The 19117-nt window shown below is 41.2% G+C and overlaps 1 long non-coding RNA gene across 1 annotated transcript; it reads right to left on the bottom strand.

The window, feature by feature from the left end:
- Nucleotides 1-798: 798 nt before the first annotated feature.
- On the bottom strand, nt 799-18139 carry LOC127392003 (uncharacterized). The gene is made up of 3 exons (XR_007891158.1): nt 3979-18139; nt 2692-2754; nt 799-2291 (listed from the first exon to the last, which is right to left on the bottom strand). It is a non-coding gene; the product is annotated as an uncharacterized LOC127392003 (long non-coding RNA).
- Between the last annotated feature and the right edge of the window lie 978 nt (nt 18140-19117).

The following is a 19117-nucleotide window of genomic DNA, read 5'->3' as shown; positions in this document are numbered from 1 at the left end:
TTGAATTTCCTGACTGTGCCACAATTTACCCTTCCTTTCCCTTTGAGCTTCATGTCATTTCCATCCATCATGTCCCTGATCCCCTTGGACATGATCCTGCCAAGCAGAGCACATGAAGCACCAAGTACCATGGGCTACGTCAGATGGCAGTGGAAGCCGGGAAGGCAGAGCATAAGTCAAGTGGGACAAAAATTCAGAAATGCTCAAGGACTTTCAGATTTTCCTCAATGGAGTTCCCAGCCCTGAGCTGATCATGGGTCAACTGCACAAACTCCCTGCTATTGTTTTAAAGCCTTGATTATCCTTCAGGGAACAGTGAGGGACATCACTTACTGCCGGGTGAAGTCACCTTGTGTGGTGGTGACAGTGTGAACACACTTGTAATTTGTACACTCCAAGGTGGCTGGGTGACTTTCATTTAATTTGGGATTTGTGGACAAATTGGCATCGATTCATGGCCCATAGCACCAGAGTCCCCAGGATTAAGTGTGGCAAGCTGGACTGCTATGCTTCTTCCCCAACTCTGCAGGACATGGATTCCTGAATTCATTCCAACACACACATGCTTGAGTGGATGCCATGATGTAAATGAGAGGAGCAGATTGAGTTCCCCTATGGCCCTAAGACAGGGTGAGAGTAGAAGGCAGGCTGAAACACAAATAAGCCATCACCCCACACGGCATTCATCTTCCCAGCTCTGAGTCACACCTTTTCTCCACTCTGATACATTTGATACTTTGGGACACAGCAGACAAAAATTAAGGCTAGTGAAAGGAAAAAAAAAATAATCAACAAACATCACAATAAGTATTCCTTTAATGGAATTAAGGTAAAAGAGAATTCAAAATATGAAGGAAGTTCTAGTCCCAAATACAAAAAGCTCAAGAAAACAGAGGAAAATTAAGGTTATTAAAAACCAGTATCTGTTGGAAAGCAAACCAAACCAAACCAAACCAAACCAAAAAAAACACACAGATTTTTTCTCAAAATTACTGTAAGTAATTGTTTAAGAGAACTAAATCCCTGTTTGGCTGATTATCTGCTTTGCATAAATATTGTGGAAGGGCCCTAGGGCATTGCAAATCTATCACAAACTAAACAACTACTACTTACAGGTAAACTTCTGAGGTTTATTTGAAAAGGCAAGGTGACTTTCCAAGTGTTACATATTCGATTTTGTGTGTGCAGAAGTAACAACAAACACAGTCTGTGCAAGTACTTGTTTTCTTAAAAGAGGAATCTATGATGACAACATTCTTAATAAATTCAGTCCACATTAATGTAATAATGTTTGTCTAGCAATACCTTGGGAATCACAGGTAGCTTTAGCATTAATTAATTCAGTGCAATTTTCATGCCTTATTGACGTATTTTACATCTTCTGCTGGATCTGAATTACCTTAGGAAAATAGAAAATTTTTCAATGTACTAATTTTCAAGATGCTTTTCAAATACAACAAAGCACACAACAAAGAAAAGCAATCTCTCAGGAGCATCAGCATGCAAGATGAATTTTCCAGCTCATGATCGGCACCTATATTTCCTGACTAGTGATGTGAATTCTTAAAATAAATTGAATGTCAAAATAGCCAGATCCTCATCTCACGGTTATAACAAATCATTAAGAAGTAGGATTTAAAGCTCATACCCTAGAAAAATGCTGCCTGGGAGAGGAAATGAAGGTTGTGATTAGTTTTAAATAACTCACAGAGAAACTCCTGAGTGACTGTCCTAGTCTGATGGACCACTTTTGTAGCTCGGTGTTTTGCATAGCCATTGTCAACACAAATACCTTGTGTTCTGATATCAAAGAGGGAGAGCTTTTACTCCAGACACTCAGGAGGTAAAAGTTAGAAGTCATAAGAGATTAAGCTATGAAAAAACAAAATACAAATGCTGGGGATAAAGCAGCTGGCTGTGAAGTCTCTAAGAATAAAGTACAAAAATCGACAAAATATGAGTTAGGACAAAATCTCACAAGCAACTATACTGCACTGCTTGGCCGCAGTGGTGGTTTCTCTCTGGTTTTTAATTCATCATCTTTCAGACCCGAGTCTGAAATACTTAAACTGTGTTTCATTTCCTGCAGTTCCTGTGGCTCAGTACAGCAGTGACAGCAAGTGGGACAAAGAGGAGTTTCACGCAGGAGGCAAGATATTGACATCCACACTGCAGAGCACATGGAGGATGGACTGCTGCTCTGGGCTTTCACCATGCTGGGGATGATGGAGCCACTGGCTGACCCTTATAGGACAGAAGGACAATTTGGCACCAAAAGGGTGGAATTAGCCCTATGAAAAAAACAGGTGGTGGAGTCAGCTGTTATTCCAGAGTTGCAGTTATTTAAAACAAACTCTCATTTCACATTTTTCAACAGAAGGAGGAAAATGGGGAGATGATGATGCTGAGTAAATACCTGGTTACACATGCCCATTTGGAAGCTGTTTAATAAGGGCAGTTACATTTAATAACCAGGGGCATACAATCACTTAATCAGGGTAACACACAGACAGGACTTGCAATAAAACCTCACTGTCCCTTTGTTGCCATGGCAGTCTCAAGAAAAATATTAGGCTGGAGATAACACAACCATCAAACTCAGGATGTGAAATTCCAATGAAGTCAGGTTATTGTCTTACAGAGTAGCTCAGTAATTCAATAAAAGCCACTGTCTTCAAAACTCATACATACATAGACCAATGCTGGTGTGCAAGAAACGCAGGGGAGAGAACTGCCACATGCTCTTGTTCAGTCCTGCAGGAAAACAATGAGACAGAGGGTTTAGCAGCAAGGCTTTTTGTTGTAGTCTTCCTCTTTGTGAGCACAGAAATATTCAGAATTCATCCTGAATATGTCATTCTGTCAAGCTAGCTAGATTTTGGTCTGATCGCTCACATTTTCACACCCTCAGTGCTGAACAGACTTGCTCTTCACTCAAAATGACCAATTACTAAAAGACTAATTTTTCAGTGCAGGCAAGTAGTTTGAGACGTGCTCAGGACAACCCATGGAAAGATAAGCCCATAGGTCACTTTTCTTACTACAGAAAATCAGTACAGACCAGTTTCTCCTTAGGGCCAGGACCCAAAAGGACTTGCGTCCTCAAAGTACAGATGGAGTACCCCACTGCCAGACCAAAGGTCATCTGCCATCTAACTTACAACCGTCTTTTCTTTTTAATGAAGTTCATAGCACCTACACCTCTAATGCACTTTTGGAGTGAATCCGGGCTTACACAGCACAGGAACTGAGCCAGATCAAGACCCCCTCATATGGTACATATCCCACAAGGTCATCACTGTCAAAACCTGCCAGACAGCCAGCATCAGGTTTCTTGTAAAATGAAATAGCAGCTTTCCCTCTATCAAAAGCCAGAAGGTAGTGGTAGTCAAACGAAGCAGCACTAGCTTTCTTATCATCTTGAGGGAAGAACATGAGCATCACAACATCTTATAAAGAAGGATATTGCCACCTGTCAGACCTGTGGCCACCAGTTTGGCTGAGGTGCTTCCTGGAAGCTTTAGTTCAGATGTCTATGTTCAAGCCAGATCCTGTCTCAGCATTTACTAAGATGTCCTCTAACTCCATCCCAGGCATTCTGCAATGGGGAAACTTCTGCTCAACGTGCTGCTATTTTAGCTCTTCTCCTGACACATCTTAGTCTATGTCTATAAAGCTCATTAAGAAGGACCAGAGAAAGGTCTTCGCTCCCTCTGTAGAGCAGAATGACCACAACCACCCAACACAACACTCAGCTGTTCTTCATGACCCCCCCCCCCCCCCCCACAGTGACACTCAGACAAAATTGTTCTTCTTTGTGTGTGTTCTGGCAAAGTAAAGTATCTGAAATGCTGAAAGTGCAGCCCAGCTGAGTGGTGCTGCTATAGCATGAAGCCAAAAGTATGTGTGGCACAAAGGAAGCTGCGGGTGCTGAGGGGTAGAACTGTTGGAGATACTTGGAAGGATTGTACTTCATACCTGCTGCATTCTTGGAGGGATGCTTGGAATGGATCATTCCCAGAAGCAAGGTCCCACCACTGTCATGAAGAGGACTCACTGGCATTATCTAAAACAGGGCCACAAAGCAATGTAGCATCAACGTGCCGCCAGCCTCTCCAGGAGCAGAACATAACCAGTGAACACACACTGCTGGGTTTCACTCCTAGGATCTGGCACAGCAAAGTTAGACAACACAACACCCCACTTTCAGCCGCTCTGAATCCTAGTGGAAGAATAATCAGCGACTTTGAAAAACACAACACTTTCAGTCGCGTAATTTTAGGGGCTGATTTTGCAACTGAAGATTTGGCAGCTAGCTTTTACCACTTTGGCCAAAGCCTGTAAATAATTGAGATAGGAGCTATTACTTTTGCCACTGTGTGTGCTTCTAGCTGCTGTGAACACCTGAACTTTCTCTGAGTTCCCATAAATCTGCTAATTATAAGAGACGTGAACTCTAAAGCACATGGAGGACTGTGGGATTTCTCATTTCAGTTTGGTGTCTACTGGAGGCCATCCAGAAGTGTAAACCTTACTGGGTAAATTAGAGGAAAGACCAGTGAATGTGAAAGAAAAATTATACCAAAATGAAAGTGTCTATACCATCCCAGCAAAAAAATAAGGGCGTGATGGATCATCACCTTGTAGGTGCTGCTCCTCTGCAGCTCAATGAGGCCTGATCCAGGCCCTGATTAACACATGAATTTATTTTACTGCCATAGATTAAATATGACCTTTTCTAGGGTAGAAAACAACAGGAGATCACAACGATCCTTAAAAAAGAGATTGTACACTAAAACACCTACTAGGATCTGGCCTGCATGAATAACAAATTCAGAGACATAAACAATCTGTGCCAGTGAAACCAAATGTGTGCTACTTGTATCCCTGACAACCAACTATGGACTAAAGCATATTCACAATTTATTTCAAATTTATTGAACATTTCAAAACCACAAAAAAACCCCAGGTGACTACATATCCCAGTTGCTAGGAACAGAAAATTAATTTGATCTTCCTTGCTGCTTTCCTCCTCACACACACAATCCACCACACCATTTCTCTCCCAAGCAAAACACATGCTGATTTTGCAGAACGACTCAGATTTTCTAAAGCCAGCCCTGCAGCGAGAACACACAGCTTCAGCACTGAATCTATCAGTGCCATGCCAATGGTCTCTGTCAAAGGCAGGCACCACGCCAGCAGCATTAAACCTTCTCAGCTTCTGCTGGCTGGGGGAGGAAGAGGAGTCAGAGGTAGTCCTTGTCCTCCTGAGAAAGCCAGTCTTTTCTGTTCCTAGGGACTTTATTATTCTGCATGTAACACAAATAGACTGAAAAGACTGTCTCGTCATGTAGCTCATTCTTCTATCATATGCTAGCTAATTTCATTCAGTGATCCTTCTATTGAACACAGTAACTTGGTTTTGGCTACTTGTTTTTTCTTCCAGAAAGACCTCCAGCACTAATTTGCAAACACGGATGAAAAATTTGCTATGACCAAGTCTAGGTTTTTTCCAATGGTGAATCACCCTCTCTGTTAAAAGTGTCTATCTTACATGTCTTCTTGGTTTGAATTGAAATTCTCACGTGAATGTTGCTTCTGGTTCTAGAAGCATTAAGCCAATGAATCACCACAGATCTGATCCAGCACAACAGCCTCTGTGTGTAGCAAAGAAATCCATAGCCTTATGAAATGCAGAAAGCTATATGGACAAATGCTTCTTATATATCAAACCTGCTGGTACATGAACCCCTGCACACTGTACTGAGCTAACAGCATTGCAGGTGCAGACAAGCAACAATTTAGATTTTTTTTCACCCAGTATCACAACCTAATATTCAGGAAGGCAAATGCTAGTAGAGATCAACCCCAAATAAAGAACTTTCAAGAAGAGTTCAAAATCAGCAGGCTGCAGAAAAAGAGACAAAGACAATATCACATAATTGTCTGAGTTTCAGGCTGAACTTATGAGGACAAAATGATTGCATCAACTGTTTCTTTATCTTGGATAGTTTGAAAACTGCATTGGAAACTACCCAGTGTTTTCACTAGACTTGAACACTGCAGTTCATCTTCCTCATTTGCCTGCTCATCAATTTGTTCTGCAAACATCAAGGGAATTTAACATCGATCTCAGCTCTCTACACCAGTTTCTTGGTTAGTTATGCTAACCCCTTTTGTGGAGACAAAAACTGTCAAGAACATGTTTTCCCATGAAGCTTTGACTCATAAGGGCTCTGCTTTCTCCACTTTGAGGTCTGCCTGCCTGCCTCAGCCTGCAGGAAATCAAGGTCCTGGTGGCTTTCAGCCATGTGAATGTAGGGAAGAATTGCTGAATTTCACAGATAATAAGCACACACAACATTGGTGTCTGCAATCTGTCAAAACACTGAGTGTGGGATTGTAATTAAAATCTTCCTTATGACAAAGTCTTGCATTACTCCAGCAAAGAGTCACCTTCCCAGTGTTTTGTTTCAGGATGGTTTGAATGCCCTCAAGTGTCCTTCCATATTCATTTTGTTCACAGTGAGGTCCCACACTTTTGGAACAATTTACATCTAAGGATCTACTCAAGCCTCACTGAAACAAAGGAACAGTTGAGCATACACTGTGAAAAACAGGACTGTATTGCACAAACAGTTGTAAACAGTGTCATTAATAGCAAATACTAACATTAGTGAAGCAATAAGCCTAGGCACATTCATTAATGAACCTCATCAGTTCACATAGTCAAAGCACAATGCAATTAGCTCTTTTCCAAACATCTTTGTGTACAATGCCAGCAAGCAATGCCAACTCCACTTGCTGCAGAGCTGAGTGTTTCAGAAATGTACATTTTGTGGTGACTTCCTAATTGGAAGTACTAGTGCACACATCTCCTCAGAGCAATGTCTGGCTGGGTATTACTGCTCACAAGTAACCATGAATGAATCCCAGCCAATTTTGGGTGCTAGTTATGTAATGTATTAGTTCTGCTGCATTTCTGAGAACCAGGCCCATCAAAATAATCCAACACATCAGCCATAGGATATACCCAGGGCAGTGACTACTTGTTCTTGCTCTTAAGCAAGGACTCGCTACACCAAAATCTTCTTTTTGCAGGGATCGTGGTGTCAACAGGAAAACTGTACAGATTGTCAAACCTCTGAGTCACTGAAAGAGCATGAAAAGATGAAGTTGTGCTGCCAGTGCAAAGACTGGATAAGGAACCCAAGGGACTGCTTTGCAGCAGGACACCAGACTTTTCCTGGCCTGCTGGGAAAAGCTTGAGTCCTGTCAACTAATTGCTGTAAACTGAGATTCAAGTCTAAGTGCTAAGTAAAACTGAAGATACCTACATGTACCATAGCATTTTGGAGGTGCACGCAAAGGTAGTGAGTTTAGGATGTAGCTTATGTACTGTCACATAGTTTAGTCACATACCTGTGTTAGGACTCTCACCTTCACAGCTCCAGGGAACACCTTGTTCCCAACCAACATCCTGTTAATTTTGAAATGTAACTGATTGACAGACTCTAAGATGCTTGGAAATATTCCCACTTAACAGTGAAACAAGAGTAGTAAATAAAACCTTCTTCACTCCTTAAACCAATTGGAAAGGAAAGTTAATGACAGGTTGACATAAGTGGAAGGAATCAGGATTTAACCATTTTTTTGTAAATGGCCCAAAGGTTGAACTAACAAACTGAAGCAGCAAGTCAGTGCACTCCTCACATGGCAAGGAAAGGTTGGGCATCTTCTGCAGACATGCATGAGACTTAACTGCAGAAACTCTCATAATCAAGGAGACACTGAAGGTGGAGAATAAAAGACATCATCACCACATATTTGGATATAGGAACCACTATAGAGAAAGTATGGTACTAATTGGAAAATCAATACATTTAAACTGCTGCCTTGTATTTCAGTGAAGTTTAAGGTGTAATTCTTTTGCCACCTTTTGGTCACCTTAAAGTTGAATTCAATTATGAGCTGATCACTCTTGGCTCCCTTCACAGCTGGTGAAGAAAAAAGGTACATGTCAGAGTGACTCATCTCACCACACTGGTGACTTTAATGTCTTTTAGCTGGTGGTGATCTCTGCAGGGTTTTTTTTAATAGATCTTTGTACTTGTACACACACACACACACATATAATACACAGAGTTTTAAGAGAATAATATTGCACAAAACAAAAATAGTATGCTTTACTAATTATCAAGGTAATTAAGAAGACACAAACAGTTGGTTGTTACACATTGGAACACCAAAAAAATCACTTTCACCTTGTAATGTTCTCCTAGACTCCAGTATTCATGTTTGGCCTGAGGAGATGCCACATGTCTATCTCTGCAAGCTTGGGATGTAAGTATTGAAATCCCCACCAAAGGCTACCCTAGAGAGGCACAAATTCATAAGTGCCCTGCAATAGAGTTAAACATTGGTATATATATATTAATAAAGAAAACAGAACTACAAAATCAACCAACGAAAAAAACAAAAAGTACAACAAAACTATGGAAACTTTTAACCTATTGTTACATGTTACTGTAGCAGGTTTGTATGTCTTGGAGCAAGCTTGTGCAAGGTTGGTAGTTACTCCCCTTAATAGGAGTTTAATAATTAACTTGCCCTTAAAAGATGGTTAGTAAGTTTCTAACAGGTATGGATCCCACCATTCCCCAGAAAATAGCTGTCTGTATCAGTTTCATCAGGTGACCAGTATCTCCAGCAGTAAAACAAACCACATCCAGACATGCCCCTTCTCTGCATCAAAGACAAAGGATATCTATGGGACTATTTCAAAATCCTATTTAAATTTTAAGCACCTGAAGTTAAGGTAAATTAGATCATTAAGGTCATTAAGTTAATGATAGTATTTCCACTCATGAAGAAAGACCTGAATAATAGATAATTTTAAATTAAGCAAAAACTAATTTTTTTTCCCTACTTCACTAGAGAATAAAGACCTTTGTGATGGTAGAAAAATATAATGCAATCTGGTAAGTATAGGGAACCAAGCAGCACCATAGTAACCTGAGTTTATCACCAACAGAAAATCATTGACTGCTCTTCACTCACCTGACCTGGATAGTTCAAGGTGGCCTGACTACATCCTCCTGGCCCAGCACAGTGAAAGGAGAAGTAGCTTGTCTGAAGCTACTGAAGTTTCCAACCAACTGTAATACTGTTACGTCAATGTCAGCAGCTTTGATGACTTGTGCACTGTACCTTGAGCAGCATTTAAGACACATATTCTTTCAAAAATTGAGTGTAAGTCCTCCACAGGAATTCTGGCCTGAATCTCAGGGCTGGTGGATGTATATTCTTTTACAGAGAACTTGTAGGACAAAACCTCTTTAAGAGTCTATGTGGACCTTGTTCCATGGCCTCTGCTGCTGCTACCTGCTCCTTTAAGTTCAGCTGTGTTTGGTGAACTGAGCAAGTAAGAGAGCTGCAAACAACCCACGTGCCCCTCTCCTGTTGTCACACCAGTCCAGAGTGCACCTCCAATGACTTCCCAAACAAACAATGTTACTGGTGCACCTAAGTAACACCTCTCATCCAGCTACAGTGGGTAATCATGTCTAAAATAGGGAACAATGAGCCATGGCAACCCCGTTTTGTAGGAACTCAGGATTTAATTCGGCAAGTTGCATCCTCTTTCTATGACTGCTTCCCTGCAACTAGTTTCTCCCAAGTGTTCTCAAATCTACTTCTCTGGGTCTTTACTGCAGGGTTAGTCTGGGTTCTTGCTCAAAGACTGGCTTCCTATGACATGCACACAGGAGAGAAATCCCAGATAGGGTGGCTACAGCAAAACCAGTTGAGGATTCAAGATTTTCTTTGGATTTGGCCTGGACTGACAGATGTCTACCTCTCAAATTAACTCAAAAACTGTTACTTCTGCCACCCTGTCCTGCAGATTCATAGAAAGGCCTTATTTTCTTGCCTTCTCAAATCATCCTTTCAGCACTGGAAGTTGCCTAGGTTGTTTTAGCATTGAAAGATCAATTCCTTCTCATTGCTGTGCTGTGTTTCTGCCATCCTTGTGCCACATTTGAACAGGAACTGCATCCCCAGTCCTGACCTTGCCTGCACCAGGCTTTTGGTAGGAGTTGAGTAAGACTCCTCATTTGGGAAGATCCCAGAAATCAGAAACTTTGAAGTTTCTATGCATATGACAACAAAAGAACTCCCAGAAGAGAAGCCTCAGCATGGGAAATAAATAGAATACTAAAGACTATGTTCAGGATGACCAAAGAAAGCAGCACGGCACTTGACAGATCAGCAGTGTTTGTCTCATAGCATCTCTGTTGAAATACTGATGATTATTCTCAATTTACTGTGTGGTAATGCCAGTCTGGGCTCAAGGCTGCCTTGCAAAATAATAACTGACCAGCTCAGGGGGATTTTGTTGATTGTCTTTACTGCCTACACTTCCACAACACTATGTGTTTCTACATCAGTGCAAAACGCCATCAGCATCCTTTTTCCCTGGAACATGACTTTCATTCACTGCCACAACAGTGTATTCCTTCCTGTTGTTGGCTTAGTTTACTGAACTGGAAGAGTAATGGCACTTCCAAACAGGTTTTCCCACAATACCAGTATTGGATTGGCACAGCTTGTGAGCAGAGCCAGGACAGATTTATGTGGCACTGAAGTGAACAAAGCAGCACAACTAAAATTTCACGTGTGCTGGCTTCTCAGTGAAGACATATCCTTGATATAAATTACTGACATTTTATAAGCAATAATTTTCTACAGGACAAAGAGAATCTAAATTTGTGTTGAATATTAGTAGATCGAGGGCTAAAACAAATAATGTGGATAAAAGACATTTCTGGAAAAATTAACTCCCACGGATGTGTCTCTGTTGCACAAAAGGACTTTGCTATAGTTTATCAGGATACATTCAGGGCAATCACAGCATTTTTTGTTAATACTTACATACTTGAATCCTATCTGTCCTGCTAAAGCAGGATCCCCTAGAGCACATTACACAGGGCTACATCCAGGTGGCTTTTGAATATCTACAGAGAAGGGGACTCCACAGCTTCCCTGGGCAGTCTGTTCCAGTGCTCTGTCACCCTCCCAGTAAAGAAGTTTTTCTCATCTTTAAATGGAGCTTCCTATGTTCCAGCTTGTGCCTGTTGCCTCTTGTCCTGTGACTGGGAACTACTGGAAAGTGGGACTACCTGCAAAGTGGGACACCTTCAGGTTCTGTCTATCAGGTTTCATGCTTTTTTTGCAAAGCAAGGACTGTGAAAAGTGTATCTGAGGATATTATGGGGAAACCAGCTGCAGGGAAGCAGTCATGGGAAAGGCGATGTAGCTTGCCGAATGGAATCCTGAATTCTCCCAAAACAGGGTTGGTGTGGCTCATAAAAAGGACTTAAGACTAGAAAAAGTGAAGGGGGAAACTAGGCATGATTCTAGTTCTCCAGAATAACTAACGAGGTAACCAAAAATATGGCAACGTCTGATGGAGCATGAGGAAAGAAACTCACAGTGATAGGAACCAAAGTCAAGTAACTGGTATCACTTCCATGGGACTGCTTCTCTCCTAGCTGGGTTACTGATGATGGCTGGCAAGAAACTGCTTCCCCAGCACGCAGTAACACAGGAGGCTGATAAACAGACTGGGCAAGGTCAAACTGTTGGAACAGGATGTGAAATCAGACACCACAAGGGACGACAGCATGAGGTAAAACAGCAGCCACATTCAGAGGAGACATCTGGAGGAAAAGCAGTCTGAAGAAAGACAGAGATTAAGACAAAGGCAGTGGGGTGCATCAACAAAGGAACTAAGTGTGAAAGTGTAAAGGTAGAGACAATGATATGGGCAAAAGAGTATTTGTCTCAATCTCACTGAGACAAAAAAGGAAAAAGTGGTTTTACTGGGCTGAGAAACCATTATATAACTTCATTATGAGGTCTGGCTGCAATAGATATTTAGGTAATGTTACTAGGAAGAGAGCTTTACTAATAATCACATCATTAAGGGACACTTTGATGTCCTAGACAAAGAATGTAGAAAAAATGTGCATTAGCAGGCTAAGTTATTTCTAGGTGGGATGGATGGCAGATTTCTCTGCCAAATAGTCAAAAAAAACCCAACAGATTATATGCTATTTTTATTGGACTTGTAATTGCCAACACCATTTAAAAAGATTTAACATTAAAAATAAAATCCCGAATACTAAGAAGCTGAATTTATATTAAATAGAAGCAAATGTGAAAGTAGGCTTGCAAGTTCTTTTCTGAAGACAGAGCATTATTAGAAATTAAGGAAACTAATTAAATCACCTGATAATGAAAATATATAGTTACATTGCAAATATTTTGAAGGCTACTTGGAGCTAACTACTTATTAATGGAGAAGGATGCAAAAGTTGCTAGGACTACTATACAAAAGACTCGATAACTGGTTAAAAATCTGGTCATCAATATTCAAATATTTGAATTTATATTTAAACAGAGGCAGAGCAGCTCTGTTCAGATGGCCAAAGCAATAGGCACTTTATTTTGGGGGAAAGGAAAACAACTTGATTTCTGTATCCTTTCAGAGAGAAGAGGGTAGATGTAGGTTAGACATTAGGAAGAAATTTTTTACTATGAGGGTGGTGAGACACTGGAACAAGTTGCACAGAGAAGTTGTGGATGCTCCACGCCTGGAAGTGTTCAAAGCCAGGTTGGAAGGGGCTTTGAGAAACCTGGTCTAGTGGGAGGTATCCCTGCCCATGGCAGGTGAGCTGGAAGTAGATGACCTTTCAGGTCCCTTCCTAAGCAAACCATTCTGTGATTCTATGAAGTAGGTTAAACCCAGTGGAGAAAAAACAGAAGACATTGGTTGCAAAGAGCAAGTGTGTTAAGTAATACATTAAAATGAGTGACTGTGCACATATTTAGCATGGAAATGAAAGGCCTCTTGCCATTGGAAGAGAGAGAGAGGCTATGGAACCACATTTTGGTCAAAGCAGGGGCACAAAACCTAATGAGAGCTAAGACGGAGCTAAACGAGTTGATATGTTATGATTACAGCAAGAGGGAGTGGCTCTGGGGCTCAGGAGGCCCTTCCTGTCTAATGTCTGCTCCTGCTTTTGTAAGGCCATTGCCAGAAGTGCAGTGCTGCTGATTAAAACTGCTGAAAAGTAGGGCAAACTGGACATGCTCCTTGTTGTCTCCTTACAAAAAAAAAACAGTGGAGGAAATAATAACAGAGGAAACTGAAGACAACATATATTCAAAGGTGCAATATTCAGCTAACACTGATGTTCTAATATTGGACTCCATGATTTTGATTTTGATGCAGTGCGAGATGCTGGCTATTGGGCTGGGACTGCTAATAATTACATGGCATTGATTATTTTTCCTGTCTTTCACAGTATCAGAGTCGATTTCCCTCTTTGCTGATGCATAGAGCTTGCCAAAGTGCGTGGGCTGAAGGGGAAGAGCTTAGACTTGATCAAATACACCCCTTCCTTGCTAGCAGCATCTTCAGTGCCAAGGAAATAATGGCTCAGCCCTGCAGAAAGCATCCCATGGTACCAGTGACTGCCACTAGCATAAAAGAATTTGGCTGCAAGGACACCTGCTGCCTGAGGCATTTACCTTTACAGAGTGTATCTATAGTCAGACACCCTCCAGCAACCACCCTGCAGACATAACCAAACTGGCCTTCTGTTTGCTAGGTGGGATGCTGACAATAACACCTCTCTTGCAGTTGAGAATTTAGGAACAACTTCAAAATCTTGCTGGGAAGATGGGTAAATACTTGAGCAGACAACCACTGCTGAGCTGTGCCACAGCTTCTCCTGCTGTTCTGAGGGGAGCTCAGGTAAGACAAATTGGCACATGCAGGGCACAAGGAAACATACTGAAATTATGTCTGGTAAACAAGAGGAGCAGTACACTGAAAAATAATGAACCAACACAGCTGTGGCAGAAACTAGACCTAGATAGTGAGCAAAGCAATGAGGGAATAGTCTAATATCATCTAATGGCCTCTCCTTTTTGGGGGGCCTTAAAAATAGCTTGGATGAGGGAAAATCAAGACCAAGTACAGAGAGACTGAAGCAATGTTTTGTACTATCCTCATGTCTACAAGCCCATAATCTCCTGGGACCCTCCTCCTTGGAAATGTCCCACCTGTAACACAGAGAGGAAACCCATTATATAGTCACAGCCATCAGCTTCACCTACATACTGAAGAGTGTCTGGATTCAGGACCTTTTTTTTTCTTTCTGTCATGAGTGATTTTCTTTCTGAAAGGTTGGTTTGTGTGTTTGCTTTGCTTTCTGTTTAAGAAGAATCTGCATTGGAGAACTGGTAAAGCGTCAGCATGAGCTGTGAGCCTCTGACCAGAGGCAACTCGTGCAAACACAGTAAACAGCCCAATGCTCTTGGAATGGTTGAAAGACTTTTATATATATATATATATATATATTTATATATATATATGTCTCCTTTGTGTATCCTTTCAGAGAGAAGAGGGTGGATTTAGGGTAAGCATTGGGAAAAAAATATTCACTTTGAGGGTGGTGAAACAGAGTCACTAGTTGCCCAGAGAAGTTGTGCAGCCCCCAGCACAAGAAAGACATGGAGCTGTTCGGGCAAGCGTAGAGGAGGGCCACAAGAATGATCAGAGGGCTGGAGCACCTCTCCTATGAAGACAGGCTGAGAGAGTTGGGGTTGTCCAGCCTGAAGAAGAGAAGGGAGACCTTATAGCAGCCTTCCAGTACCAGAAGGGGGCCTAGGGGAATGTTGAGGAGGTACTTTTCACAAAGGCATGTACTGATAGAACAAGGTGTAATGGTTTTGAAGTGGAGAGGGAAGATTTAGATTAGGCATTAGGAAGAAGTTCTTCACTGTGAGGGTGGTGAGACAATGGAAGAAGTTGTCCAGAGAAGCTGTGGATGCCCCATCTTTGGAAGTGTTGAAGGCCAGGTTGGATGAGGCTGTGGACAACCTGATTTAGGGGAAGGTGTCCCTCCTCATGCAGGGGGCTGGACCTAGATGATCTTTAAGGTCCCTTCCAACTGAAACTATTCTGTGATCTGATGATCATTTGTCGTGCCTGACCAACTGCAAATAAGGAGTACATTCACTTCTTAACATTCCCTGGATGCTGTAGCATGCACAGCCTCTACTCTGGAGCACTGCATAGCTTTTTTCTTTTCTTTTCTTTTCTTTTCTTTTCTTTTCTTTTCTTTTCTTTTCTTTTCTTTTCTTTTCTTTTCTTTTCTTTTCTTTTCTTTCTTTTCTTTTCTTTTCTTTTCTTTTCTTTTCTTTTCTTTTCTTTTCTTTTCTTTTCTTTTCTTTCTTTTCTTTTCTTTTCTTTTCTTTTCTTTTCTTTTCTTTTCTTTTCTTTTCTTTTCTTTTCTTTTCTTTTCTTTTCTTTTCTTTTCTTTTCTTTTCTTTTCTTTTCTTCTCTTTTCTTTTCTTTTCTTTTCTTTTCTTTTTTTACTACTTCCAAACTACATTAAATTATTTAAATCTTCTGTAGCTATCAGATTAACTCATTTTTCTTAATGCTAAAATATTAGGGTTATTTGTGGGAGCAGGGAACAAAGGATACTTACTGTATGCTTCATGGGCTAGCAGTTGATTCTTACAGCCCCTCTATTAAATCCCTCTCATTTTCACCTGGCTTATATGTAGCTTCTCTCTGAAAGTGATTTTTGCTTCTCTCTGAAAGCACTACAACTGAGAGCTGGTTTTGCCTGACTAGCACAGTACTATTTAACATTCAGGCATTATGTTGCTACTCTTCCCCCTGCTCAGGGCAGGGGGGTTGGAACTTGATGATCTCTAAGGTCCCTTCCAACCTTAATGATTCTATGATAGTATGATTCTATGATTCTCTTACTATTTAAAGACTCAGCAGACAAACCCAGGCAGAGAAAAATATTAGCAGCACATATAAGGAGGACACCTTAGGTTGGTCACAGCAAGACCAGCTCTGCAAAGAGAGGAAGTCCCCATCTCATTCATTGACCTACTTGGGACTCTGGCACTCAAACTTCTACTTGCTTCACACCTATCTGGGCTCAACCTTTTACCTAAATATGAGCCTGAGTATGGCAGAAAATTGTTTTGAGCCAGTCTGCACTGTGTGCTACAGCTCCGGTTCCCCAGAGGAGCCATGAAGCCCTCTGCAATGACTAGCATGCCAAAAACATGTGGCTAAAGATAACATCTGGCACCAATAAGTGACTGATGTCACTTCCATGTCAGCGGAAACCCAGTAAGTTATTCACCTTGGTTTTTTTTATTTTTTAAGTTCCAACAATCTAAAAAGGATCTGTTTTGGTTTGTTTGGGTTTTTTTAAACTGAAATAGAGGACAGCTCCTGACAGCTAGAACTGCACGTGACTGGCAACCGATACATTTAAAAGGAAGATTCTGTCCTGTCACACACAAAAGCTGTTTCAATATTGAATAACGAGTCTAATTTTGGGAGACTACATTATCCTCAAAGCTCTTGAACCCCGAGATCTTCCTCCTCTATCTCACACAAAGTTCTCTTTGCATCTCGTGTGCAATTTCTGTAACATGGTTCTTATGAGATTTTGAAACAAACTGTTCCCTTGTATCAGAGTTAATTGTAATTCTACCTGAGTAGACATGTCAGGAAAAACTTTGCTTCAGACAGATAATTGCTACCAACATAAGAAAGAACTGAAAATAGGGTCTAAGCATGAGTCACATCAGACACTTCTGTGGACCTGCACAGCAATCAGCTCTGTCTAAAATTATGCATTTGGTGCATGTCCAGTTTGACTGCAACCAATCAAAAAACATCACTTCAAATCCTTCTCCCTGCAACAGACAAATTCTAAAGTACTCTAAGAGTTTAATGTGTAGTTCATTCTGACTGCTTTTTAATGTCATTTTACGTAATACCACATAGGCTGGGCCACAGCCCTTGATAAACAATTTACAGAATGCTGAAAACAGAACAAATGTTCACCAGGACCCTGCTTGGCTTACTGCCTTCCTGGGTTGGTTTGGTGTGCAGCAGCACACAAGGAAATCTAAAGAGTGAAATGGCACTTGAAGGAAATTATCTATTTAAGGAAATTTTATAGACACAGAGCCATATCATTCATAATATCTTTTAAAAAACAGGAGATAGAGCAATAAATTATTAACAGAAACCAAGCAATAACCTCCACTCAGGGAAAAGACTATTTCTCTAAATTAATACATTTTAAATAGGACTGGAGGAATAGAAGATTCAGGAGTCCCTGCAAGTTCAAGAGAAGATTAGCATTGTTCCTGTGGCTTAAAGGCATCATCTACATGCCATAAAGATCCATGAGCAGAGCACAGTCGAAAACCATTTTTGAGATTAAGTGCTTTCAAAAGAGAAGGCCTTCAAGCCTGATAGGGGTTACTTTTAGAAAAGTTACTACACTGACATATTTTCAGCTTCAAGCTAGTGGTTATCTGAGCATAAATAATAGGAGCTAAGATGAGAGAGGTCAAGTGTTTACCCTCCTGCTTCACTCTCCCTTGCTAAGGTCTGCCTCGCTGTAGCAGGATCTCAGAGCTGTGAGTGGCACATGATTGTGCATTTGGTCCTTCAGGTTGCAGAATGAGGGAAGTTTAAAAGGGTAACTTAGACTGTTACTGCTGTGAAAGTGTCTCACATTTCCATGTTCTTTTAAGTTTGATAACAGCCACACGCTTTTGAGTGAAGAGCACTATGTGGTGTTTAAATAGCAGATCTAACATCTATGTGATCTATGTGTAAGTTGGAACAATTACAGAAAAATCATGCAATAAAGAAAGGAGACACTCAGCCACCTCAAACAAATTAAAACACCAGAATCTAAGCCTTCATTATAGACTGATGACCTGCTAAATTACATTGCCAGGGCACATGCAAGTATTGGCAGTCTAATTCCAGCCTAGCTCTGTGGAGAGACGAGAAATCTTTCTCTCAAGCCCATACCCAGAAGGCAAATGGGAAGAACAATGGAAGTGGAAAGGTTCATAGGGATCTGCTGGACCTTACTGATACTGCACCAGAACTTGATTAAAGAGGTTATGAGGAGTTTCATCTTTCTCTGATTGTCTCAGCAGAGAGACTGTAACTCTAACAACTCTATTAAGAAATGCAATGGATAGATTGAGAGTGTTAAAATGAGGACAGTCACTGACCCATTATCTCTGGGAAGCCAGTTATTCTCATAAATGGACTCTTTCAAGGTGTAAGCTCAAAGCAGTAGAAGCTTGCTCAGCAGGAATGCAGGCGGTGGAGAGGCTGGACTGTCACTGTGGGTCCAGAGGAGGGTGGTAGCAGGAAGTTCTGCTGGAGCACATCTGCACCACACAGGGGACCATAAGAGAGGGGCCCGTTAACTAGAACTGGCCTTGGGACAGTGTGAAGCACCAAATCCAATCTGGTAAGCTCTGCCCTGCATTGGGGATCAGACTAATAGGGCAGCACTGAGGTAATATGGTTATATCTGCTTTTTAGGACAGGAGCAATGCTGCTCTGTACTGTAGCTGTAGGTGCACACTCCAGACTTTCTTGGGGTGTACCATAGATACAATAGAGTTGTTTTCCTGCTCAGATTCCTTCTATGGGCTTGGAGCAAATATTTTAGCTTCATTATTCATACATAGGTGAAATAGGGCCATTAGACCTACCCACCTTTCCCGGATATAGTGGTGTAATTGCTTGTGGCAGCTTTACCATCAGACCAATAAAGGTCATTACAAAAAAACTCCTAAAACTCCTCTCCCTTCATCCCAGGCCAATGTAAAATTGTTCTCAATTTTCACTTTCTCTGTGGCCTCTTTGGCAGCAGAAGAATCTGTGTTTTGCTCTGATTTTGGGGCAAATAATTTTAAAGCCATTGAGATTAATTCTTTGAATGACAGCTACAGGCTTGCATGGTTCCCTGTGTGCTAAACTGCTGAGCTTATTAGCTGCATTATTAGAAAAACTAACTGAAATGAAGTGCAGTTTAGATAATTCATAGAATCATAGAATTATTTGGATTGGAAAGGATCTTAAAGACATCTATTTCCAATGCCCTACCTGGGCAGGAACACCTCCCACTAGACCTTAGGAATGTGGTCCAAAGCTCATAAGTAAGTAGCTTTAACAAGTAAG

The sequence above is a fragment of the Apus apus genome, chromosome 1, assembly GCF_020740795.1.
Source record: "Apus apus isolate bApuApu2 chromosome 1, bApuApu2.pri.cur, whole genome shotgun sequence".
In the NCBI taxonomy this organism is placed as follows: Eukaryota; Metazoa; Chordata; class Aves; order Apodiformes; family Apodidae; genus Apus; species Apus apus.
Note: the sequence above shows the minus strand (reverse complement) of the source record. Positions and strands in the feature narration are given on the sequence as shown.